This window comes from Capra hircus, chromosome 20 (assembly GCF_001704415.2).
Source record: "Capra hircus breed San Clemente chromosome 20, ASM170441v1, whole genome shotgun sequence".
Lineage (NCBI taxonomy): Eukaryota > Metazoa > Chordata > Mammalia > Artiodactyla > Bovidae > Capra > Capra hircus.
In genome coordinates this window covers 43601195-43628885 of record NC_030827.1, presented here as the reverse complement: position 1 = coordinate 43628885, position 27691 = coordinate 43601195, and the positions used below count along the sequence as shown (strand labels likewise).

The 27691-nt window shown below is 37.5% G+C and overlaps 1 pseudogene; it reads right to left on the bottom strand.

Moving 5' to 3' along the window:
• The window catches only part of LOC102186523, a 145156-nt pseudogene that overhangs the window by 24469 nt on the left and 92996 nt on the right, over positions 1-27691 (bottom strand).

The following is a 27691-nucleotide window of genomic DNA, read 5'->3' as shown; positions in this document are numbered from 1 at the left end:
TGACAACAGTTTTCTACTTCTGATCTATAGCAAAATTAGTCATTTTTGAGCCTAGCTGTTCCCTGGTGGCTCAGAGGGTAAAGAATCTGCCTGAATGCAAGAGACCTGAGTTCAGTGCCTGGGTTGGGGAGATCCCCTAGAGGAGGGCATGGCAAACCACTCCAATACTCTTGCCTGGAGAATCCCATTGACAGAAGAGCCTGGTGGACTACAGTCCATGGAGTCACAAAGAGTCGTACACAACTGAGTGTAAGCAAAGCATGGCACATGAACTGTATTATACTTTAATATTTTCTCATTGTTGCCACATGTTATCTGGAGCTCCAGAGAATTGAAGTGTATACTAATCATACTATATTTATTAGAATGCAATTTATATCTCTCTCTCTGTGTGTATGTGTGTGTGTGTGTGCGTATATATATATATATATATATATATATGTTCCATTTTGGGTTATTTTTAGGGCACAATTGAAGAAATAGAATTATTATTTAATTATGATAATATGTACTTTCTTAATTCTCTTGATATCACTGCCAGATCTCTATTCTAAATGGTTAACATTTAATTTTGTATTGCTGTTTTCAAAGGCTCTTTTTATTTTAAATTAAAAATGCTGTAAAGGACCAACAAATATTTTAATACCTTTTTTAAATCTGACACAGTAATAAAATCTGCTCTAATTCCTATGGATTTAAAATATCCTACATGTACTATATTTATATGTTTTATCCTATTCTCCATAACTGTTATGAAAATTAGTGCTTATGAAACTAAAGAAATAATTCATGTTTTCTTCTTTTAGAATCAACACTGAAACTGAATTATCTTTTAGTTACAAAGTCTGCAATAGGAAGAATAATCCTGAAAGATCAGTGCTGAATGAGTCATAGATTGACTCTCTTAGAAGATTTCTATAGAAACACACTGAGGAACGGGGAAATACTGAAGTCACATAGTGCTTTCAGTATAGGAATGGGAAGACAGACACAAATATATTCTCTTAGTAAAACAGGAAAAGAAGGGCGATTGTAAAAGCTAATACATATTATCCACACTATAAAAGTAACTGACCCAAAATATATGAAAAATTAGTAGCTCATAGTAAAGTGAGATAACCAAACTTAAGAGTATAAATGGTTTGCTCTTAACCAAGAGTAATTTCTCATCAGATTGTGTGCATGCTCAGTTGCATCTGACTTTTTGCGACCCTATGGACTGCTGCCTGTCAGGTTCCTCCATCCATGGGATTTTTCCAGCAAGAATGCTGGAGTGGGTTGCCATTTCCTCCTCCAGAGGATCTTCCCTACCCAGGGGTCGAACTTGCATCTCCTACATTGGCAGGTGATTCTTTACCACGGAGTCACCTGGGAAGTTCTCTCATCAGATTATTTATTTCCTGTTCCGAGACATAATTTTAAAAATTCTAACAAAAGAATGGCCTGACCTATGGAAGCATGAACATGTTAATGTGTTCTTATTTCTAAGTAAAGAAGTATGCTAGGCTTATGAGAGGAGGAGAGGAACAAAAGGCAAGTGTCTCTCAGTTGACCTTGGCTTGGTTGGTTCCACTAATTTAAGGAATTTGGAAGCTGAGATATAGATGGTAGTTCTATTTAGCATCAATAACTTTTTTATAAGGGCATGTATGCATTTGGGTCTTAAGACAAAAATATTATTTGTCTACTGCACCTAGAATTACAGTTCAAACAACTAGTTTTAGCAGTTTTATTTTCCTCCTCTGTCATAGAATATGGCATTTTGCAAAAACACCATTTTTTTGTCAAGATGACATTTTGTCTTGACAGACACTGGTGGGCATAGATCTAGATATGCATTCCTTTAATGCAGCTAAAAGCAAAATAACTTTTGCATTCATGTATAGGTAAAATAGAGTTGAATGTTGAACAATATAGGGATTAGGGGTGCCAGCTCTCACATAGTGGAAAATCTACCTACTGCTAACTCTGCCTCAAAAACAGAGGAGTTGATAAATGGTTCACAGTATACAGATTTTCTAATATTTTGGAAGTCATAATGATGGGATTAGCTGTATAGTTTTATAAATCTTCCCTACACATTCTGAATAAATTAAGATACTGGACTAGATAACCCCTTAAGATAATTTGATATTTTATCAATGCCAGTCTCTTCACATAATGTTTGTGCACATGTATAAAATATAATTTCCTAAACCACTATTTTACTTAAACTATTCTTAATAATGCCAGCTTATTATTACAATAATAATTACTATTCCCATTAATAATGTAATATTGTGATAATATTATAAATAATAATTACATAGTTTAAGGTAACTATACACCATGCAGAATTTTGTGACGATTCAAACCATCATGGAGCCACTGAGAAATTTCACAATATGATCTCACCATATCAGATGCCAGAAAATAAAAATGAAAGTGAAGTGTTAGTTGCTCAGTCATGTTTGACTCTTTAGAACCCCATGGACTGGAACACTCCAGGCTCCTCTATCCATGGAATTCTTCAGGCAAGGATATGGGAGTAAACTAAAATAATGAGTTTATCTCTGAATTTACCATATGTCAGTATTTCACGGAGAAGGCAATGGCAACCCACTCCAGTATTCTTGTCTGGAGAATCCCAGGGATGGGGGAGCCTGGTGGGCTGCCATCTATGGGGTCACACAGAGTCGAACACGACTGAAGTAACTTGGCAGCAGCAGCAGCAGTATTTGACATGAGATTTTTATTATCCGTTTTTTAATTGTGATAAAATTTTTTAGACAAGATGCTCTCTGAGTTGATTCACACACTCTTGTTTCCTATTCTTAATACTATATTTGAAATGAAAACTTAAGAAGTTTCGTTCACTTTCTCTTGTTTCAGAACCTCCACTGTACTGTCTGAAACATTCTGTTCTGTAAAACACTTTACCTTCCTTATAATTATGTCTTTACAGACTGAGAAGCACTATATTTACAGTTGTGTGATTACTAAATGAGTTAGTATATGTATTTAAAGGGTTTCCCAGGTGGCTCAGTGGGTTAAGAATCCACTTGCAATGCAAGAGACGCAAGTTTGATCCCTGGGTTGAGAAGATCCCCTGGAGGAGGGCATGGCAACCCACTCTCGAATTCTTGCCTGGAAAATTCTATGGACAGAGGAGCCTGGTTGGCTGTAGTCCATAGGGTGACAAAGAGATGGTTTTGACTGATCATGCCCACTCATGTATATGTAAAGTAACTGGAATATGCCTGATGTATGCATGATATATAACTGTTAGGGGAAAAGAGGGAAAAGGTACATTTAAATAATGTGGCATACCTCTTTCTTAGATAGAGTTTGGTGGACATTATTAGAGATCTTGTCATCATATAATATTTGATGGGTTTCTTTTCTATTTTCTCTGCTGGAGAGTGAGCTAGTCAAGAACTGGTACCATGCCTCATTCATCTCCACATCAGCAACAATGGAGTCCAGTGCTTTCAAGTAACAGATAAAACCCAGTTGAGATATCTTGTTTTATTCAGCTGAATTTCTCATCAATAATTTTTGTTAATACACATTGAGATCACTGCTTCCAAAAGGGTTTCTCAAGCTTAATTCGATTTCATATCAAATTATTTTTGTTTTTTAAGTGAGATGTATTGGGGTACTTAAGATCTGTGTGTGTGAGCTCTCAGTAGTGTCCAGCTCTTTGTGACCCCATGGATTGTAGCCTGCCAGGCTCCTCTGTCCATGTTTTCTAGGCAAGAATACATATCTTTTGCGTCTCCTGGACTGGCAGGCAGAGTCTTTACCAACTGTGCCACATGGGAAGCCATATTAACTCATATTTAAGGTATATTTCAGAATGAATTAAATCAGGAGTCTATGGTCTTTCTGTAAAAAAAAAAAAAAAAACAAACAAAAAACAATAGTAAATATTAGAGGTTTTATGAGCCACACAAACTCTATCACAACTAGTAAACTTTACTAATGCAGTGAGAAATGAGCCCCAGATAATGAGTGAATGAATGAGTATAACAGTTCAATCTCATTTTATTTATAAAATGGGCAATTGGCTGAATTAGTCCATGAACCATAGTTTGCTGAACCCTGAGTTAAATCAATTAATAGTTTATACTTAAAGTTGAGACCTCACTGCAGAGTGTTAGGTTAATTGACTTATCTAGTTCTCATTAAAATATACAAATACTTGGTCCTCATTTGTTACAATATCTTATAAAATAAAGAGTTTGGATCAAATTGATTTCCTTAAAAGTCTATTTGAAAATACACTGATAAATGCACTTGAATAATAATTATGTGGTTAATATATTTGGAATAAAGGCATTTAAATGGAGCCTGCCAGGCTCATCTATCCATGGGATATCCCAGGCAAGAATACAGAGTGGGTTGCTATTCCCTTCTCCACAGATCTTCCCGACACAGGGATCAAACCTGGGTCTCTTGCACTGCAGGCAGATTCTTTACCATGTAAGCTACCAGGGAAGCCCCTGATTAACTCTTTACTATATGATGCTATTGGAGAAGGACATGGCAACCCACTGCAGTACTCTTGCCTGGAAAATCCCATGGACAGAGAGGCCTGGTAGGCTACAGTCCATGGGGTCGCGAAGAGTCGGACATGACGGAACGAGTTCACTTTCACTTTTCACATTCATGCATTGGAGAAGGAAATGGCAACCCACTCCAGTGTTCCTCCCTGGAGAATCCCAGAGACGGAGGAGCCTGGTGGGCTGCTGTCTATGGAGTCTCACAGAATTAGACATGACTGAAGTGACTTAGCAACAGCAGCATATATGATGCTATATCTATTAATATGCTTGCTGGTGTTGTTCAGTCACAAAATATTGTGTTATTCTTTGTGACCTCATGGATTCCGACACGCCAGGCTCCTCTGTCCTCCACTATCTCCCAGAGTTTGCTCAAATTCATGTCCATTGAGTTGGTGATGCTATCTAACCACCTCATCCTCTGCCACCCCTTTCTCCTTCTGCCTTGTATCTTTCCTGGCATCAAGGTCAGTGAATCGACTCTTTGCATCAGGTGGCCAAAATACTGCAGCTTCAGCTTCAGCAACACTCCTTCCAAAGAATATTCAGAGCTGATTTCCTTTATGATTGACTGTTTCAATCTCCTGGAAGTCCAAGTGACTCTCAAGAGTCTTCTCCAGCATCACAATTCCAAAATATCAATTCTTCAGCACTCAGCCATTTAAGATCCAACTCTCATATCCATACATGACTACTGGAAAAACACATGCTTAGACCTTAAAATTGTCTAGTTGGTGACACAGTAGTCAATGTCTGCTAAATCTCTTTGATAAGAAAACAAATTTTCCAATAACTATTTCCCTGAACTACTGTCCAAGGGAACATACCTTGGAAAATACTGAAAAATACAGATACTACTTTCCCTTTAAATTCTGGCTTTCATGTAATATGAAATTCAGTTTTTTTCAGAATATAGTGTCTCAGTTATTAGAAATAGTAACAGTCACTGTCTCAACAAGGAAGTTGGGACCTTTTAACATTTCTAGAGTCTTTCCATAGGGAGTTTCATACTATCAATAGTAGTCTCATTTTCTTTCCTCAGAGTCCGACCTGATTTTAACCATTTCTGGAGGATAAATATCCTGACTATTCATTGTGATTTACTGTAATATTGTCTCTTTGTTATCTCTTATGGGAAAGACTGCAATTATCTTCAAGTATTCATTTTTCTCTTCTTATTTTAGTCTTTGAACTCCTACATTTGAGTTGAGTAAACGAGCCCCTTGTTGGAGATTACATTCACAGGCTCACTGAGCCAGCCTGGAGCACTTGCTTAAGTTCTGGAAAATATGATACTGGCTCCTCCCAGGTCACCCTCACTGAATGGAAATTGCTTGTCCTCCATTTCCTTTTCTCCTGTTTGTGGGTTGAAAAGTGGATATGGTTGTGGTAAACTATCTCTGGTCATGTCAGGAGGCAACTGGCAGTAGGCACCAGAACAAGAAAGTACAAGAAGCCTCAAAGCTCCCCTGACTGAGCAAAGAAACATCATCTTGCCATTCCTAGCGTATCATGCCTAACACAAAAGAGAAGTAAACATCTATCTTATTTTTTATGCCACTGCCATTTTTTTTGATGTAGTTGAATAAACTTATTAATGAACTTGACATTTAAAATGTCAGAATGTGGGGTTATTTCTGATTCTGCTCTATAGTCCACTGAGCTGACTCTGGTCTACTGGTCAGATCTACCAGTCAAACTGGTTTAAAACCTTAACCCATACTTTTCCCTCTAGATTCGTAGCACCGTGGTATTAACTGGACCATCTCGGATAGAACTAACCTACAGGAGAGTTTGGATTGCCTACATGGAAACATAAGGTTCTAGAGGCAGAAATACAGACATTCTTCTCCTGCTGTGTTGAGTGAGACAGCGGCACATGCAATTTATTATCTGCATGTACTCTGGCAGAAACCATATCAACTACTTTGGATCATTTACTTACAGAACTGACAAAGGGGATGTATTTGAACAAATGTGTGAATATGTTTCTGTGAATGTGCATCTGACTGCACAGCAATTTTCTGAATTACCTACTATTTTCAATTATCCATGCTTCTGTAGTCTTCCATCAGCATGGATAATCAAGTGTGTTCAGTTAACAAACATGAATGTCTGGAAGGCATTAATAAAGCCTGCAAAATGCATTACTAAGTATTATTTTCATGTTGAATGAAATTAAATAGAAAAATTAGTGTAGATGTTAAAGAAATATGGAACAATATGATTATGGTTCAATTTAGATACAACTTTTTATATGAAAAATAACAAATCTTAGGTGAAACGATTATAATTTTTTATTGCAGCAAACAGTCTATCTGAAGGCTGCTACTTGAATTAATAAAATTTAAAAAGCTGTATTTTAATGAAGATTCATTCATATAATTACTCATCTGCATAAACTTTAGATTCAATATAGGAAATAGGCAATCCAAGTGCTATCATGAATAAGATAAAATATTTTAAAAATTAAAACTATGATTCTAGCTTGATTTTATCCCTTGGCATTCAATTTTATAAACTAACATATTATGCACATTTTGGAAGTTTAACAGCCTTTTATTTTTAAAAACAACCTAAATGCCACATTAACAATTTTAAAAAACTAACTGAATTATAAATGCATAAGTTCATTTGGGGATATATATATATTATGTTGGGAAATGTCATCACATCCTTCATCTTCACATTTTTTATGGCTTCCTGCGGTGAACACCTGTGGCTTGTTGGCAGTGAGTTTCATTCTCGGGACTATTAAGCACTCTATATTTTTAGAGTGGATCAACTTGGAGTTATTTGACACAGGTGTTTCTATAATTATGATACACTGGGAAATCTATAGTGCTTAGTAGCTTTCAGGTTCCCATTTCTACCTGGGTAATAAAACTGTCCCTTCAGCTTCACTGAAGTATTAATAGAAGGTTAAAATAAGTTTGCTTAATTGACTTTTAATAAACTAAGCAGATATTTTATTTTAAACAACTGACATTTAGTCACACATAGAATAGTTTCCCAAGTTGATAATTTTCATAAGGCAGGCCAGGTTACCTCAAATATCTTAAGGAAATTTCAGATATTACATTTAAAAACTATACCAATTAGGTATATTTACATTAATATAATTTTTGGAGTCCATATATTTTATGCACTGTTGCATGTACTTAGCCTTTGAATACATTTATATACCTGGCATACCCACTTATTTTTATGTTTCAAAATATAAAAGTAATATTTTGACATTATATATTATAGAAAATATAATATGCACATGTTTGGGCTTAATTTTAAGGCAGAGCATGTATAGAGAGCACTTATCTTCAAACAAAATTATCACTCCTAATATACCTCATTCATCTGATTTTAGGTACTTCAAAATTTTGCTTTAAAGCCATTAGAACTCCACCATGGTCTACACTGATTTTCAGATTCTTATCAACAGAAACACTTGAATGTGACACCACCAAAGGTAAATATCTTTCTCAAAGAAACATGAGTTTATAGGGAAGTTGTTTGGTTGAATAGTACTCTAATTTCATCTTCTGGGAAGGGAGTGGCAACCATTCCAGTATTTTTGTCTGGGAAATCCCATGGACAGAGGAGCCTGGTGAGCTATCGTCCATGGGGTCTCAAGAGTTGGGCATGACTCAGTCACTGAGCAATCTCATTTCCATTTTCATAACCAGTGGTCGTTCATCGCTTTCCCTCTGAAGTGGAGATGAAGGGGCTTGTTCCAATTAATTACCGACACTAATAACAAGGAAGAGGAGAGAAGAGTGGTCCCAGCAACCTCAGTATAAGCATGAATTTACCCCATGGTGGAGCTGCTGCCAGAACTGTGGACTTGGTTTCATTCAGGTTTGCATCCCTTGCCTAAAAAACTCACAAGATACATAGTAAACACCTAATCCATATTGCCAAGAACATGTCTCTGTAAATGGTAACTAAAGAGAAAGTCCTCAGCCCTCCTGAGACTCTCAGACCCTTTTGTCTTTACACAGGTTTCCAGAACATCATGGTGATTCCTGCTGCTACTGTTGCTGCTGACAACTCCATCCATACTGACAGACAAGAACATCATTCAGAGAAAAAACAGAAACAGCTGACAGTGTGGATATTGAACAATAGTGCAATGCAAATAAGTTGGAAGCACAATTCCTTAAAAACCAAATGGACAAATAACATAAAACAAGGGAGTTAACAACCATAAAAATAACACTCTAGTCCTTGCATTTGCCCCTAAAAAAAATCAGTTTGATTAATAGTACTTCTATAGTTCTAATACTGTTATAGCAGGTTTTTATTTTCCTGCATTCATGGGTTAACATGAGTCTGAAAAGACAACACCATTTATTTTGACACTAATTTCATTTATTTATTTTTGGGTATATCTTTCTCTCATGACTGTGGATGACATTTAACTTTACAAGTGAAGTGAAGTGAAGTCACTCAGTCGTGTCCGACTCTTTGCAACCCCGTGGACTGTAGCCTACCAGGCTTCTCCATCCACGGAATTCTTCAAGCAAGAATACTGGAGTGGGTTACCATTTCCTTCTCCAGGGGATCTTCCTGACCCAGGGATCGAACCCGGGTCTCCCGCATTGGAGGCAGACGCTTTAACCTCTGAGAAATTTCCCAAAACAACTGTGTAAATAATCTAACTTCAGTTCAGTTCAGTCGCTCAGTCGTGTCCGACTATTCGTGACCCCATGAATTGCAGCAAGCCAGGCCTCACTGTCCATCACCAACTCCCGGAGTTCACTCAGACTCACGTCCATCGAGTCTGTGATGCCATCCAGCCATCTCATCCTCTGTCATCCCCTTCTCCTCCTGCCCCCAATCCCTCCCAGCATCAGAGTCTTTTCCAATGAGTCAACTCTTCTCATGAGGTGTCCAAAGTACTGGAGCTTCAGCTTTAGCATCATTCCTTCCAAAGAAATCCCAGGGTTGATCTCCTTCAGAATGGACTGGTTGGATCTCCTTGCAGTCCAAGGGACCCTCAAGAGTCTTCTCCAACACCACAGTTCAAAAGCATCAATTCTTCGGCGCTCAGCCTTCTTCACAGTCCAACTCTCACATCTATACATGACCACAGGAACAACCATAGCCTTGACTAACTTACTCTGCTTTTAACTGCAGTTTTTTTCTTTACCTCCTGATTTCCATTCTAGAATTTTGAAGAATTAATTACTAGCAAGTTAACATGGCCTTTCTTTGGGATTGGAATGAAAACTGACCTTTTCCAGCCATTACTGAGTTTTCCAAGTTTGCTGGCATATTGAGTGCAGCACTTTCACAGCATCATCTTTCAGGATTTGAAACAGCTCAACTGGAATTCCATCACCTCCACTAGCTTTGTTAGTAGTGATGCTTTCTAAGGCCCACTTGACTTCAGATTTCAGGATGTCTGGCTTTAGGTGAGTGATCATACCATCATGATTATCTGGGTTGTGAAGATCTGTTTTGTACAGTTCTGTATATTTTTGCCACTTCTTAATATCTTCTGCTTATGTTAGGTCCCAACCATTTCTGTCCTTTATTGAGCCCATCTTTGCATGAAATGTTCCCTTTGTATCTCTAATTTTCTTGAAGAGATCTGTAGTCTTTCCCATTCTGTTGTTTTCCTCTATTTCTTTGCATTGTTTGCTTAGGAAAGCTTTCTTATCTCTCCTTGCTATTCTTTGGCACTGTGCATTCAATTGGGTATATCTTTCCTTTTCTCCTTTCGTTTTTGCTTCCCTTCTTTTCACAGCTATTTGTAAGGCCTCCTCAGACAGCCATTTTGCTTTTTTGCATTTCTTTTCTTGGGGATGGTCTTGATTCCTGTCTCCTATACAATGGCATGTACCTCCATCCATAGTTCATCAGGCACTCTATTAGACCTAGTGCCTTAAATTTATTTCTCACTTCTACTGTATAGTCATAAGGGATTTGATTAGGTCATATCTGAATGGTCTAGTGGTTTTCTCCACTTTCTTCAATTTCAGCCTGAAATTGGTAATAAGGAGTTCATGATCCAAGCTACAATCACTTCCCAGTCTTGTTTTTATTAACTGTATAGAGCTTCTCCATCTTTGACTGCAAAGAATATAATCAATCTGATTTCAGTGTCAACCATCTGGTGATGTTCATGTGTAGTCTTCTCTTGTGTTGTTGGAAGAGGGTGTTTGCTATAACCAATGGGTTCTCCTGGCAGAACTCTATTAGCCTTTGCCCTGCTTCATTCTGTACTCCAAAGCCAAATTTGCCTGTTACTCCAGGTGTTTCTTGACTTCCTACTTTTGCATTCCAGTTCCCTATAATGAAAAGGACATCTTTTTTGGGTGTTAGTTCTAGAAGGTCTTGTAGGTCTTCATAGAGCTGTTTAACTTCTCACACGCCAGGAAAGTCATGCTTAAAATTCTCCAAGCCACGCTTCAGCAATATGTGAACCATGAACTTCCAGATGTCCATGCTGGTTTTAGAAAAAGCAGAGGAACCAGAGATCAAATTGCCAACATCTGATGGATCATGGAAAAAGCAAGAGAGTTCCATAAAAACATCTATTTTTGCTGTATTGGCTATGTCAAAGCCTTTGACTGTGTGGATCACAATAAACTTTGGAAAATTCTGAAAGAGATTGGAATACCAGACCACCTGACCTGCCTCTTGAGAAACCTGTATGAAGGTCAGAAAGCAACAGTTAGAACTGGACATGGAACAACAGACTGGTTCCAAATAGAAAAGGAGTACATCAAGGCTATACATTGTCACCCTTCTTATTTAAATTATATGCAGTGTACATCAATGAGAAATGCTGGGCTGGAGGAAGCACAAGCTGGAATTAAGATTTCTGGGAGAAATATCAATAACCTCAGTTATACAGATGACACCACCCTTATGGCAGAAAGTTAAGAATTAAAGAGCCTCTTGATGAAAGTGAAAGAGGAGAGTGAAAAAGTTGGCTTAAAGCTCAACATTCAGAAAACGAAGATCATGGCACCCAGTCCCATCACTTCATGGAAAATAGATGGGGAAACAGTGGAAACAGTGGCAGACTTTATTGTTTTGGGCTCCAAAATCACTGCAGATGGTGACTGCAGCCATGAAATTAAAAGATGTTTACTCCTTGGAAGGAAAGTTATGACCAACTTAGACAAATATTAAAAAGCAGAAACATTACTTTACCAACAAAGGTCTGTCTAGTCAAGGCTATGGTTTTTCCAGTGGTCATATATGGATGTGAGAGTTGGACAATAAAGAAAGCTGAGTAACGAAGAGCTGATGCTTTTAAACTGTGGTGTTGGAGAAGACTCTTGAGAGTCCCTTGGACTGCAAGGAGATCCAACCAGTCCATCTTAAAGGAGATCAGTCCTGGGTGTTCTTGGAAGGACTGATGTTGAAGCTGAAACTCCAATACTTTGGCCACCTGATACAAAGAGCTGACTCATTTGAAAAGACCCTTCTCCTGAGAAAGCTTGAGGGCAGGAGGAGAAGGGAACGACAGAGGATGAGGTGGTTGGATGGCATCACCGACTTGATGGACCTGGGTTTGGGTAGACTCCGGGAATGGTGATGGACACAGAGGCCTGGCGTGCTGCAGTTCGTGGGGTCGCAAAGAGTCGGACACAACTGAGCAACTGAACTGAACCAAGTTAACAATGGTCATTGTCTTTTGTTTCTGAATATTAGGATATTCATAAAAGGGGATAAACTAGAGCCATATATACGAGTTTCTTTAAGAATATACATGCTGTCAACAAATACATCTGGTGCTTAATACCTGTTCTAACAATAAAAGCTGCCGATTCTGCAGAAATTTTAATAGAAATTAAAGCTTGGATGTGAACATTTCCACTTTAAAAGGGAGAAATTTTTGAAGTATCACAGTTCATTATATCATAGGAAAGCTGTATTTGTTCAGCACCATGGAGTGAACATTTATATATTCCCAGTTACCCTGTGTCAAAATCTTGTTAATCTTTCTTAAAGTAAAACATAAATATCTAGTATAGCTTATCTTCTAAATTACAGCAATAATGCCAAATTTTTATCTATGAGTTCCCATTCAACAAACACTTTAAGTATTTTAAGTGCATGGGTTATCTTGTTCACACAACAAACACGTAGTTAGAAATTCCTTTACAGATAGGGAAAATATAGAAAAGAAAAATAACTTACTTAAGGTAACACATCTGGTTAGTGGTAGAGCTAACATTTAAACCCAGATAGCCAACCTCAACGGAGAAGGCAATGGCAACCCACTCCAGTGTTCTTGCCTGGAGAATCCCAGGGACAGAGAAGCCTGGTGGGCTGCTGTCTATGGGGTCACACAGAGTCGGACACAACTGATGCACTTAGCAGCAGCAGCAGCAGCCAACCTCGAAATTCCCTGCTTCTAAATGAAATACTACTATATATTCCCCAACACTATATGTGCAATTTTTGTGTGGTTCTAGACCCACATTTTTAGTAATCTTCATGCCTGCCTGAAGATTTAGTGGTGTCTGACTCTTTGCAAACCTATGGACTGTAGCCCTCCAGGCTCCTCTGTCCATGGGATTCTCCAGGCAAGTACACTGGAGTGTGTTGCCAAGAACTCCTCCAGGGGATCTTCCCGACCCAGGGATCGAACCCATGTCTCTTGTGTCTCCTATATCGGATGGTGGATTCTTTACCACTAGCACCCCTGGGAAGTATGTTAATATTTGTTCATTAACATCAAATCAAATACTTTCATATACAGTGTTAATGATAAACTTGATGAACTTAGCAGATTGTTTATAGATAAGATTTGACTGTTAAAATTCCTAAATTGGTGTGTCCTTCTTAACTGATTTAATGGCTGAAACAATTAAAGTAGCTTTCCTTTTCCTCTCTTACAGATACTATTGCGTGATTTATTGCTAAGCACAGGTTTTTAGTGTGAAAAGTTTTCTAATATATTTGATGAATTGGGCCTAGGGAAAAACATCTCCCTTAAACAACCATTTTTTGAATCAACTGAGTATGATATAAGGTTCAGAGAAAAGTACTGTCTCCATTGGGACCACATATCTCTTTGATTTGAGCAGTCTTCCTGGCTACCCCAGCCAGTTTACTCTCAGGATGAATTATGGGGTGGAAAATCTTATATCCAGAGACATAAGCAGTGTGGGAGAGAAGGAAAAACAAACTCATTTTAAGAGAAAATGATCCCCATTATTTTGGTTCACTGTTGAATGAGAAAGAACATGATGTCACCCCCAATATAGTGTTAATTATAATGTGGGGTCATTAGTGGTAGAATACAATTTTAGATTTATACTTATGAGTGTGGAGAAGCTACTGTCTACTTTCCATAACAGTTAGTAATATAGACACTATTAGAACTCGATATATCAACACCAAATCTGCAGTTCTGGACTATCTTCCCAATTGTCTGGAGCCTTGAACTCTGTCAAACTGATGCTCCCTATGACAATGTTTAAACTTGATAATTGGTAAAATGTTTTTGTTTCAAATGAATTCAGTGTTTTCCTTAAAATATGTTATTCTGAAACACTGAGGGCAAAATAAAAAGAAAAACAAAACAAACAAAAAGTATATAAAATAAAATTATTTGATTTGTGAGTTTTAATTCTCATGTCCTAGCACTTAACCTTTAATGAAAAGATGATTTTTTAAAGATATATATCTGATCATGGCATTTTTCTTCTAAAGACTGTAATAGTTGCCCGTTACACTTAAGAAAGAATAAAATCAACATCTTTACCAAGATGCAAGGGAGAAAATTGGAATTATTCAAAGTGCTTTGTTTATCTCACTGACTGTGACACACTGTATTTGGTAAGACCAGACAGTAGGACATTCTGAAATTCAAAGACAATGCCACATAATGAAGAACTACCCTGCTTGTTTCAGTACTTTTTATTGTCTGGCTCAGACCCAAACACCACTTTAGATGTAAATTACTTTCCCGTTACAGAGAAGACAAAACTTATGCAAATCAGGTGAAGTTAGGTCTGAGCTTTCTTCAGTTTTGCCAAGCATTGTTCACTTTTTGAGCAATCACATAGCCATAACCTAAAATGTCTGTAGTGCTGAGTTGCTAATTCAGACTACAAGTATGGCTACAAGGGTCACAGTAACTCTACATATGAAGGCAAGCATCCAGCAGCTTTGTTGTGTCTTAAAGTTCAGCTGTGCCTTTGTACTGAAATGCACTTTTATAAGTTATTTTAGTTTTATTTTTTCTTCATATTACCCTGTAAGGATGGTACATTAGCTTTAAAAGCATTATATATGCATAGGTTAGGCTTCCTCAGGGGCTCATTGCCTGCAATGCGGGAGACCTGGGTTAGATCCCAGGGTTGCAAAGATTCCCTGGAGGAGGGCAGGGCAACCCACTCCTGTATTCTTGCCTGAGGAATCCCCATGGAGAGAGGAGCCTGGCGGGCTACAGTCCATGGGGTTGCAAATAGTCGGACACGACTGAGTGACAAAGCACAGCAGCAAAGCATATGGTTAAACAAACTATGATTTTCATTTAAAGATAGCAAAAACTATTTGCTATTGTTCAGTCGAGTCCTACAAAAAGTCGAGTTCTTCTTCCTCTACTCTCCTAGTTTCTCTGGCTGGGGCCCTATGAATTAAACTGACAAAAGACAAATTAATAAGAGAAAAGACAAATGGAGTATATTATCCTGTATAGAGTGCATACATGCAGGAGAAACTCAGTGATGAGTAACTCAAAGGAATGGTTAGAAATTTAGTTTATCTAGAATGTTAATAACAAATGTGTAGAGAAGAGACAAGACAAAAGGAAAGACTTCAGGCTTCCAAGGTGATAAACTGTGGGAAGGCAAACATATGGGGAAACTAATACAGTAATATTTGTACTGGTCCGTTTCAGTGCCAACTTTTTCTGTTCACCATGGTCTCGAAACTTCCCAGGAGAGGGGATGTATGTGGCAGTCATCATAACTCAAGAGATTAATCAGATAAGGGAAGCTCTGGGAAGACTTCTTTCCCACTGGTTGAACTTCAAATGCCTTCAGCTCAAAATAACAGGCATATTTGGGGGTGTCATATTTCAGTTCCCTATTTTACATATGAATGTGGCTTCCTGGTGGCTCAGAGACGGTAAAGAATCTGTCTGCCAATGCAGGAGGCCTGGGTTCGATTCCTGGGCCAGAAAGATCCCCTAGAGACGAAATGGCAACCCACTCCAGTATTCTTGCCTCGGAAAAGGCATGGACAGAGAAGCCTGTCCATGGGATTTCAAAGAATTGGATGCTCCTTCACAACTAAATAACAACAATATGTATTGCATATATGTATAAATACACACATATTTGTCAAAAGTGGAAGTGCTGAATTCAATACACCCAAGAAGCACTGCCTCATACCTCTCCACATGGCTGACATTACATCTTAACCTGCCATCATCTTTATAGTTACTCAGTTCTAGTCGTATTATTCTCCTTGTATTTTCTGAACACTTTCCTAAACATGCTCCTACCTCAGGGCTTTGCACTTGCTCTTTCCTCTCTCTACCTGGAATGCTGACCCCTCAAATATTACACAGCTCTTCCCTCCCTTTCATCAAGGTTTTGTTTTAAAGCCACTTCATCTGAAAGGGCTGCTTTATCAGCTCTAATGAACAATAGCAACTCTCATCACTGCTTATTGCCCTCTCTGCTTCCTATAGCCCCATAGCATTTATCACCAGTCTACAGAGTGACATGTAATGGTATCAAATCTTGGATTTCTTTTTTTTGTCTCTTCTCATTAAACATAAACTTCTTGAAACCTGTAGATTTAATTTATCTACACTGATATATGTAGGTGCTGTGCTTAGTTGCTCAATCGGGTCCAATTCTTTGTAACCCCATTGACTATAGTCCACCAGGCTCCTCTGTTCATGGGATTCTCCAGGCAAGAATACTGGAGTGGGTAGCCATTTCTTTCTCCAGGAGATCTTCTGGACCCCTGAACCCGGGTCTCCTGCATTGCAGGCAGATTCTTTACTGAGACACCAGGGAACCCCATATACATGCACACAACACACATTCAGGTTTTCCCTTTTCTAAAGGCATGATGCAAAGGAAGCGTGAAAGAGAATAGTGACAAGGAGTGTCTGGGATTAACATTTCCCAAGTGTTTTACTTTTAGGGGCAAAATAGATTTATGCCTTAGTATAAAGGACAAAGATCTACTATAAATGGAACTCAAAATATCATCTGAGTGAATGCACAATCAGCAAAGTATTTGAAGCACAAATACAAGGACAGGGAAGCACCTTTGGTAAAGATGCTGATAGAGACCTTTTAATGGTACTATTGAAAAACAAGGTGACATTGGTTTTATTGAAAGGAAACATTAGCTTCTAGTATTTTTTGACATGCAGACAGGATTTAGAGGCAAGAGTCTATTGCATCTCTTTATACTGAATGACTGTTGAGAAATAAGTACTTTCTTGAAATGATATTGAAAAGCACAGTGTTAGTTTGTAAAGACCATGTGAAAAAGATAATAGGGAGAAGAGTATAATTCTTGATCTAAAGTGAAGAACCTGGGAACTGTCTATCAAAGATACTATATACCAAAAAGTCAGAAATCAATGGCTTATTTTAACATGCTGTAAGCCATACATTTTAATGGATATGCACTATGCTATTTTTTTTTCCCTCAGTCAACATGGTCTGAAGGAGAACTTATATTTAAGTACAGAAAACTCAATAGTATACACATGGCCCAGTTTTGTGGGCAGTTCTTTGTCCTTTGCCTTTTCCAGTTTGGCAAGGCAAGCCCCCAATTTCAGACCCAGGACATTGCCTCCCCTAGTGATGGGGAACCTCTCATATGTGTCAGTGTAATTGATCCTGGTATTGTAGCTTCCAGCTGCTTAGCCAGAACCCCTTTGTCTTCTGAATTAACTTGTGTGAAGGTGATGGTGGTATAAATCTTGCTGTGGACTCTATGCCCAGCCTAGGCTTCACCTTGATAATGCAGTAGGAAACCCCCACTTTAAGACACAGGCAGAGAGGAAGACAACCAGCCCAGTAGGGTCCACATTTGTGCAATGACTACCAGTTGAGCTTTCTTGTTCTCTACCAAGGTGGGGACAGTCTGAAACCCTGCTTGAAGGACATATGGCCTCTTAGTGGGGACATCCCCTTTGCCCACAGCTTTTTTCTCAAGTGTGGCTAACAATCTCTTGCTTTGTCTCTGGTCTGTACTTGATGGCCAGCTTAAGTGGCTGTGTAGCTGTTCAGCTGTCCAGCGCCTGGTTAAATGGGTGAACTGGTTCATTGCAGGAGGCACTTTCAACTGCTTAGAGAGGATAGCGTTTTGTCATTCCATCTCAGTGCATCTTGGCCATTTCACAAACCAGTAAAGTGCCTTTTTAAGCTGGATGTCCTTTCCAGTGACAGAAATCTTGGGCCTTTCCTCAAACAGGTGGTTTACCACCTTCTTGGCTTCCTGATTCTTCATGACAGCAGGGACTAGGGCTACCTTCACAACAACTCTTATCAAGTAAATGCCATTATTTTCCACTGGAAAATAACACATAATCACATAACTGATATGTATCAAGGCCAGGATTTGGGCACAATTTGACAGTCAGCAGAGACTATCATTTTTATTGTACAATATAAATAATGTTTAGTAAAATTTTAAACAATCGATTCTTTAACAGTCCATGAAAGAAATGAGAATATTCAATGTTCTATTTGAGACACTGTGCCTAATGTTCATAACACATGCTACTATCATGAAAGAATAATCTCTAGCTATTCATAGTTATCTGAAAACTTAATAAAACTCAAAGCAATGGTACAGTTTTTAAAAAGAAAGAAAAAAGGAGGGCTAGAGGAAGGAAGGGCAGAAGCCAAATCAATGTATAACTTTTAGTTTGGAAAAATCTTATTCTTTTTGATCAGATTAAAATATCCCTGCCCTCAAAAGTTTTTTATCACCAATATATCAGTTATTCTTTGTTCCCTTATGCTTTCATAATATTTAGTTCTTATTATTACAGTGATATACACATTCTTACCCAACTTATAGAATAAACTGTGCTATTTATAACACATCAGAAAAGAGCTCTTTATGTAGAAAGTGTCATGGATTTATGATTAACTTAACTGAGTTGCTGATCACTTGCTCGATGCAATATTTCAGGATGTTACTCAACTAACAACTTGGCAATATGATTGAAAAAATATTTATAGAATGGAAAATTAGCTTACTTTCACAAGTGGGTAAATACGATAAAGATAATTAATTCCAAGTATCAAAAGCATATAATATGTTGTTTTGTTTGCATGCTGCAGTTATGTGTTCATAAAATGATTATATCGCAACAAAATAAAAATACTATTTGTAAGCCAACTGGTAATCAATCTATCTTCTTTATTCTATTTTAGCCCTAAATAAATCTAATGACATGGAAACAAATTTGTAAGTATATTGTTATATTTATACAAATGTAATAACTGTTATTTCAGTGTGAAAAGGCTGCTTGAGAATAGAAATCTTAAATATGTTATTTTGTAAATAGCAATACCAACATAGCAGAGCTCATTAACAACTGATGCCGACATATAACACAAGAAGTTGTTCAACTGTTGGTAGCTGCTGATAAAATATGATATTGATATATCTTCAAAATATGTGCATTTCTTTCATGAGACCTATTGTAAGGCCCTCTGCTATATCTTTTGTAGGAAAGATGCTAAATTTAGTGGGTGTGCAAAGAAAGCAGAAACGTTGATGAAAATCCAGATGATTTTGTTTTCATGATAAAAATTAAGCATGAAGTACTAATTGGCTAACTACTTGGGTGATTCTGTAACACAGCAAATTGAAAATACATAGCTGCTGCTAAGTCACTTCAGTCATGTCCGACTCTGTGTGGCCCCATAGACGGCAGCCCACCAGGCTCCCCCATCCCTGGGATTCTCCAGGCAAGAACACTGGAGTGGGTTGCCATTTCCTTCTCCAACGCATGAAAGTGAAAAGTGAAAGGGAAGTCTATCAGTCGTGTCCGACTCTTTGCCACCCCATGGACCGCAGCCTACCAGGCTCTTCTGTCCATGGGATTTTCCAGGCAAGAGTACTGGAGTGGGGTGCCATCACCTTCTCTGGAAAAAAACATAGAGGAAATTTAAAACAAACATCAGAAAGTGACAGCATTAGATCTGTTTGGAAATGTATTCAGCAGGCTTCCTCTGCAAGCGAGTATAAAGTTTTGACTTGTCAGATTGCTTAAATGAAACTGCATCTCACCATGGAAGATATCTCCAAATCTTTAAATTAAAGAGAAGACAATTTCAGGCACTCATCATTAAGGAGGTAATAAAGAAACACACACACACACACACACACACACACATACACATGCACACTCTCTTACTTTTCCCTGACGTTAGCTGAAAATGAGCCCTAAATAATACTTCAAAAGTGCATTATACCATCTCCAACAATAATCTGGCAGGTGACAATGAGGAAATTTTTGTTCTTTGCTATAATATTAAGTTTTCAACTTAACTGTTAAAATGTTTAAAAGTTAAGTTGTGATATAACAAAATTTGTTGAGATTTCATATGTATTCTTAGAAACAGAATTTTTGTGGGATAGTGATATTTGCCACTCAAGACACAGGATTTGGATAATAAATCCAAAAGAAATAGAGGAAATAAAAATAAAACCAAATGCAACCTTGTCAAAGAATACAGCCACTTACTTTGACAGTATTAGAGAACTGAATTAGCTTTTTATGGAAAATTTTACATTTTCTTATGTAACCTGGAGGTTGCACAACTCCTTTTGCCATATCCAAAATGCAAATTTCCTTTTATCACCCACTGCTCCTTTAAAATATACTGAGTGTGGTAACTGTCAGGATTTTCCTGCCCACTCAGATAAAATTTGTTCTAGGGATACTTCACAGTTTTTCACAGACACAATTCAGTAATCATAATGTTGAGTCCAAGATATCCATATCCATTACCACTCAGAATTTTTATTTAATAGCATATTTTAATGACTTAATCATATTAACACCAGCCTATTTCAGGTCGGATACCTTTAAGATTAAAAATGGGAAGTTGACTTTTCTATTTGTTTACTGAAACGTCTCTCATAGACAATTCTTTCCCTGCCCTCTTTTCTAGATAAAAACAGTTCCTTAACCACCATTCAGCTCTAAGGTCCTGATATATTTTGCAAGAGTTTCTTTTTCTTTTTCTTCTGACATTCGCTGCAGTCCAGTTCTCTCTCCCCTACCTTTCTCCTGACTTCTGTTCTCCATAGCCCTTTGCCACTCTTCCCTGAGCTGGGAATATGCACCTTCAGTTCCTTGCTGCTTTGTTCCCTCCGTGACTCCAGGTGGCGCTCTTGGACAGGATGACTTGCTCTCCGCTCAGTTCACATCAGGTAGGAGAGAATCCTACCGGCCTTCATCCATTGTTAGGACTTATCCAGGGAGTGTATGTAGGTCGACCCTAAAATAGCATCACTATCCAAAGAGTTATTAAGGCCTTTTTCTTTTGCAAGAGTCCCACAGTGAGAGTCAGATCCTAGTCCACCCTGCCTCCCAAATGCAGGCGTAGTGTATTAAACTTTCTGTAGATCCCAGTGACAGCCTGCACCCCACATGGATGTTTAAGCAGAGAGAGGGAGAAGAGGCGGAAAGGAATATCGCATCCTACCTGGAGGAGGGGATTCAAAAAATAACACCCTCACATTTATATACAAAAATATATTTTCCTTTCACTATCTTCTTACCTAAAACCCTCTCTTTTTCTCTCATTTCTTGTATACTTAAGCTGAGAAGATTCAAGACACTAAGAACAACATATTTTAATTATTTTAAATTTTCTTTGCAGATGCTTCAAATGCTGGTTTGTCTTTGGAATGTCATTATCTATCGCACATTAGTCAAACTTAAGCTGTTCTACTTAAAAAACCTTTATCATACAATAATGAAATGACACTAGCTTCAGAAGGTATCTTGGATCATCATTATACCTAGATGCACTTATAAGAAGCATTTGAGAAAGAAAACACCAGGAGATTAAAGGAAGCATGAAAGAATCAGGCCATAGACCAGAGAGACAATCAGTTTCTGACACTGAGGATCCTGGAATACATCTTCTGCTGAAAGAGAGTGATGCTGAGGATATAAAATAGATTCCTGAAGAATTTGTTCACTTATTTGTTCCTTTGTTCACTCATTCACCAATTCATAAAAATAAACATTAATATCTTGAATGTAACAAGCTAAATGCAGTGAACTGGAATGCTGTGTAGGAATATCAAACAGTCATATTTTACAGGACTGATTATAATATCTTTCCAATAAGAAGTTCAAGTCTTCCAAATTTTCATAGAAAAATCTCTTCAAGTGATGTTACATGATGTTCAATGTAGGAACATGAACATGTTTTCCTTCTTGCCTGCTACCTAATATTACTGGTTTAATTTGCTCTTGGTATGTTATAGTTGGGTTTGAACTTTGCATTTTTACTGTATTAATTATGAGTCCCTTGGACTTTCAAATGAGAATTCAAAGTCAACAGTAATATACCAGGCTTAAAAATTAACTGAGCTTTTGCAGATTTAATCTGGTGATCTCAACCAAATTAAATTAGTCATACTTTTCATTTTAAAAAGCTGTGTTTCAGTGATGACAAATTATGTAGTCATAAACTTAACTAAATATACTCAAACATGAAACTAGCAAGGAACTATTATATCATTTATACAATTACAACACTAAAAATTACTAATTAAATTTATTACACTTAATACTGAGGAATTAGATAATAGCTGCAATGCAGCAGAAATGTTTTGCTGAAACTAAATCACTTCTTAAAATACAAAAAGAGTTTTGTCACACAATTAAGGATATTTTGAGCTCTGTATACTTACTTTAGTTTCAGGTATGTGATGATTCCATTCTGGAATCAATTTTGGTTTTACTATTCAAACTACTCTAAAGTAAGTATACCATGAGGTCCCGTGGCCTTGGCTTAGCAAGAATATTTCATTTTTCCCTCAACCTCCATTCTTTTCTCATTAACCTGAAACCATTAAACAGTAAAATGATTTGTTGACTCACAAATCATAAGGTAAATCCATTTACTGAATGAAGTCTGATTGTTGCCGTCTTAGTTGTAAGTAACCGTATACCTCTAAGGTAATCACTGAAATACTGCAGAATATACTACATTGTTTAAACTTAGAATTGAAGTAAATGCAGACACAAACTTTTCTCAGGGTTACTGCCAAAAAGAAGAAGGATAGAGAGGAGAAGAAGTGGCAGATGGAGAAAGAAGAGAAATTTTCAGGACATCAGGATATATGGCTCCCTGGGAAATATCAATTTAGACCTTGTGTTACCATGTAATCTAAAGTACAAAGTTTAAAGTTATTTTATAAAACAGTACTTAATTTTATATTAGCTTACATAATTGCTTTTGAAAGTTTTCTTCATTATTTTAAAATATTATATACATACATATATATACGTGTATATATATATATATATATACACACACACACATATATATATATATATAATGACTTGAGAGTCCCTTGGACTGCAAAGAGATCAAACCAGCGAATTCTAAAGAAAATCAACCTTGAATATTCATTGGAAGGACTAAGGCTGAAGCTGAAGCTCCAATACTTTGGCCACTTGATGCGAGGAGCTGACTCATTGGAAAAGACCTTAATGCTGGGAAAGATAGAGGGGAGAAGGGGACGACAGAGGATGAAATGGTTGGGTGGCTCCTCAACTCAATGGACATGAGTTTGAGCCAACTCCTGGAGATGGTGAAGGACAAGGAAGGCTGGCGTGCTGCAGTTCATGCAGTCGTAAAAAGTAAGACACAACTGAGTGACTGAAAAACAACAACAAATATATATATATATATATACAAAATATGTGTGGTGTGCATATAAATTTTGAAGCGTAACAGAGTACTTGAGAACCTACTGGCAATTTAAGAACTGCAACCTTACTCTAAGGAATTCTGTCACTCTCCACCCAACACTTCCTTCATTCAGGATTTCAAATCCCTAACGGTCCCTTCTGGCATCACGGACTCGATGGACGTGAGTCTGGGTGAACTCCAGGAGATGGTGATGGACAGGGGGCCTGGCGTGCTGCGATTCATGGGGTCGCAGAGAGTCGGACACAACTGAGCGACCGAACTGAACTGAATGGTCCCTTCCCAGAAAAGAGGTAATAACATCCTGGATTTTAAACTTATCATCCTTGGCCTTATTATACTTTATCACATGTTTACATTGAAACAATATATTGTTTCATTTCACTTATTTTTTTTTAATAATGTACTCCATATAGTTTTTTCTGTTTTTTCCCCCTTATTTATTGGTGCTGGCTCACTTTAATATTTCTAATTTCTTTCTTCATATATAATCAATTGTTATTTATTTATTAAAATGTCAGCATTCAAGTCCATGAAAGTCTAAATTTTGTGTGACTTTTTTGCTCCCACAGATTCTCATTCATGGTGAGTGAGTGAGAGAATGTATATGTGTATGTGAGAGTAACAGAGAAAGAGAAAGAGAGAGAGAGAGAGAGAGATGTGAGTGTGGAAATCTGGGGCCTAAATCAATCATGCTTTCCCTCAGAAAGAACTTTCATTTCCTTCTGGTGGGAACAAGGGTGTGCTACTCACATGGGACCCATCCCATGACAATGGTCTCATCTCCTGGTGGTATGGAAATCTAATTAATCTCTCCACCCCACAGAGAGGGGTTTTCCCAGGTGGTGCAGTGGTAAAGAATCTACCAGCCAAGCAGGAAATGCCTCCCAAGCAGGAGATGTGGGTTCGATGCCTGGGTCAGGAATATTTCTTGCAGAAGGGAATGGCAATCCACTCCAGTATTCTTGCCTGGGAAATAGCATGGACATAGAATCTTGGTGGGAGAAGGCAATGGCAACCCACTACAGTACTCTTGCCTGGAAAATTCCATGGATGGAGGAACCTGGTAGGCTGCAGTCCATAGGGTCATTAAGAGTCGGGCACAACTGAGTGACTTCACTTTTACTTTTCACTTTCATGTGTTGGAGAAGGAAATGGCAACACACTCCAGTAGTCTTGCCTGGGGAATCCCAGGGCCAGAGGAGCCTAGCGGGCTGCCGTCTATGGGGTAACACAGAGTCGGACATGACTGAAGCGACTTAGCAGCAGCAGCAGCAGAATCTCGGTGGGCTACAGTACCCGGACTTGCAAAGAGTCAGACATGACATAGCGACTAAAGAGGGCCCCACAGAGAACCCTACCATCCCCATAAGCTTAGTAGTATTTTTGACCAATGAAAGTCTTCTATAGTGTGGTGTAAAACCCCCAAATCTATAACATTTATGGTTTAGCAGAATTTAGTTCTTTCATAGTAAGTGCCCAAAGATATCTGGTCAGGAAGACACAGTTCATATACGTGTGATACTTGTGTAGAAGTAGATACCATAAATGGTCTGATTATAAATTCAGATTATGTCTGAGTTTATATCATAAATATCACAAATTCAGATTATATCTGATTATTTTTATCATATGTATGTAATACTGGATTTTTTTCTTTTAGAAATCAAGAACTTTCATATAACTAAATAATAGAGAATAATCATGGGATTTAAATGAATTGATTGTTCACACTTAGCAATATTTATCCCCAAATCCAAAATCTATTACAAAAGTATACATCAATCATGTATTAATCAATTTAATATAATAATATATAGTCCTACTGTTGAGCTTCTTGCAGACAACCTTTGCATGTGTTTAACTGGAGTGGAATTCAAAGAGCTTCCTGTTCTAGTTTTCATGTACTTTTGTCTGTTCATATAATTTGCATAGAAAGAGATCATCAGCCTCTCAATTGGTAGTATTGCATGAGTTTGAATTAATAATATACAATGCATACATTAGCATATTAAAATACAAAAAAAGCATTAGTTTACATTGGAAGATTCCAGTTACTAGAATTATGATATTTTCTACTCAACTTCCTCTCCTCTACTTCTTATATTCAAGGTACTTCAAATGTAGTCATCAACAGTAGAACTGTTTTGAGACAACAATATGGACACCTAAGCTAAGTATGGCCAATCTAATTTCTCAGCATAAGAATGTATAATTAAGACAAACCTCATATGGACTGGACATGAAATGAAGAGCCATTGATCATGAGAGTTATGTGGTAGCTAGTTTCTATTGACCATGAAGATAAGGGAACAGAAAATATTAGTCTAGAAACAAGAAAGACTAAAGCAGCAGAAGAAAAAGACAAGAAGTGAAAGGTGGAAATGTGATTCTAAGTGCTTATTACTGCGTAGCTCCAAATGTCTTTATTAAGACCTCCTATGTTTGTAAGGGTGCTTGCTCTTTGGAAGGAAAGCTATGACAAACCTAGACAGTGTATTAAAAAGTAGACACATCATTTTGCCAACAAAGGTCTGTATAGCCAAAGCTATGGTTTTCCCAGTAGTCATGTATGGATGTGAGAGTTCAATCCTAAAGAAGGCTGAGAGTCAAAGAACTGATGCTTTCAAACTGCGGTGCTGGAGAAGACTCTTGCGAGTTCCTTGGACAGCAAGATCAAACCCTCAATACTAAAGGAAATCAATCCTGAATATTCATTGGAAGATCTGATGCTAAAGCTGAAGTTCCAGTACTTTGGCCACCTGATGGGAGGAGCCAACTCACTGGAAAAGATATTGATGATGGGAAAGATTGAAGGCAAAATGAGAAAGGAGTGACAGAGGATAAGATGGTTAGATAATATCACTGACTCAATGGATATGAATCTGAGCAACCTCCAGGAGACAGTGGAGGATAGAGGAGTCTGATGTCCTATGATTCATGGGGTCACAAAGATTCAGATATGACTTAACAACAGAATAATAACAACACTTGTGTTCCATGAGATGCTATTATGCTATAGCATAATACTACACACACACACACACACACACACACACACTCTTGCCTATTCTTTCTTGAATTTATTCTGTTATTTGCAAACAAAAAGCCAAACTAATTTCAATCTAAGCTATGGATAAAAGCACGAAAAAGAAAATTTCTTTGTTAGCAGGATTATTATGAAAAAAAAAAAAAGATTATTATGCTTACCAGATCCACTACATGACTCTTATAACTTATTTCACCTGTTTTGCATAAAATGCAAGTATAGTATCCCTACTGTTTGTGACAACTTAGTGAATCAGTACCCAAAGTTTAAAATATTTCCTTCACATGGTAAGAACTGTATGTGTTGACTGTTACTAATATCATCCCCCTTTTGTAAGAATTTTAAGTTTATCAATTCCATGTTATATGCCACATTTTAGTGCAGCAGGGAGCAATAATCCATCATGAGGCTGGTTAACAGTGCTTCTTGAAGGGAGGGAAGAGAGGAAAAAGAGAAAAATATTTCAATTTTTTTCAATATTTCAATATTTTTTCAAAAATATTTCAATAATTACTCATAAGTCAGTGCTTTATCTGATAGATGAAAAAGCTTTTTATTTTTCAATTAAAAGTAAACCTTAAAAAAAATGGGTGCTCTACTTTAGGTCATTGTTTCTAATATGTACCATGTTGTCGTCCTGGAAAGAAACCAAATAGCTCTGAATAGTTACAATAATGCAAAGTAGCAATCCTTATACATATCATAGTTTCTCTTTGGGGTTTCACGTTCAACATAACCTGCTGCTCTGATATAAAAAGACACTTGAAATGAAAATAATTCACCATTAATGAAACATAGAGTCATGGTCACAGTAATTTCTTGTCTGCAGTGAAGTACTTCCTTTAGTTTTTTTAGCCTTCTCTTGAAGAATTGGTGTATTCAGCTTTAAATAATAAACTAAACTGGTCTCTTTTGTGTCAGAACATGGGCCATGTGGCCAGAGAGATAACACGACAACTTTAGGAAGGAATTTCCTATTCCTTCACACCTTATGAACTAATTCTTTCATTCCTCTTCAAATGCTAGCAAGCAAAGCAAGAATGTTCTTGTGAGAGGATGGAAGGAAAAGGCACATTTCAATTCAGTAGGGCAAACACATACGTGAATACAGGCATATATTTCTAAAACTAAACCCATATGTTGCCTCCATTTTTCCCCTCTCTTCAAAAGGCTGA